Source organism: Octopus bimaculoides, chromosome 30 (assembly GCF_001194135.2).
Source record: "Octopus bimaculoides isolate UCB-OBI-ISO-001 chromosome 30, ASM119413v2, whole genome shotgun sequence".
Lineage (NCBI taxonomy): Eukaryota > Metazoa > Mollusca > Cephalopoda > Octopoda > Octopodidae > Octopus > Octopus bimaculoides.
The window spans coordinates 3,605,580-3,606,301 of NC_069010.1; the positions used below are offsets into that span (position 1 = coordinate 3,605,580).

The 722-nt window shown below is 37.7% G+C and overlaps 1 protein-coding gene across 1 annotated transcript in view; it reads left to right on the top strand.

Annotated features, from left to right (window-relative positions):
- LOC106882317 (lysine--tRNA ligase) overlaps window positions 1-722 on the top strand; it is a 26,950-nt gene that overhangs the window by 10,725 nt on the left and 15,503 nt on the right. The gene's annotated exons all lie outside the window — the stretch shown is intronic.

The following is a 722-nucleotide window of genomic DNA, read 5'->3' on the forward strand; positions in this document are numbered from 1 at the left end:
TATATATCCCTTTAGCATTTAAACCAGATATGTCCACCTAAATATTCTCCCTGTTTTATGTTCAAAACGACCAGATCCAGCCTCTCACACCTACCCCACAATGTCATTCTAAAAATAAACAATCACATCTTTGAAATCTCAAAGCTATGAGATAATGCATGATTAATTGAAAACAAGGCCAGATCCAGCCTCTCACACCTACCCTACAATGTCATTCTAAAAATAAACAATCACATCTTTGAAATCTCAAAGCTATGAGATAATGCAGGATTAATTGAAAACAATGTGAATAAATAAGGATTATATTGGACAGGGTGATCTGAATGCTGATGGGTGGCATTTCGTTTGTCCCTATGTTCTGAGTTCAAATTCTGCTGGGGTCAACTTTGCCTTTTGTCCTTTCGGGGTTTGATAAAGTAGGTACCAGTCAAGCCCTGGGGTTGATGTTATCAACTAACTCCCTCCCATCAAAAGTTTGTGCCTCTCGTAGAAAGGATTGATACATTGAATATATATAGGCGTGGGCATGGCTGTGTGGTAAGTTTCCTTCTCAATGACATGGTTCTGGGTTCAGACCCACTGTGTGGCACCTTGGGCAACTGTCTTCTATTATGACTTTGGGCTGAACAAAGCCTTTTGAGTGGATTTGGTAAATGGAAACTGAAAGAAGCCAATTGTGTGTGTGTATATATATATATATATATATATATATATATATATAT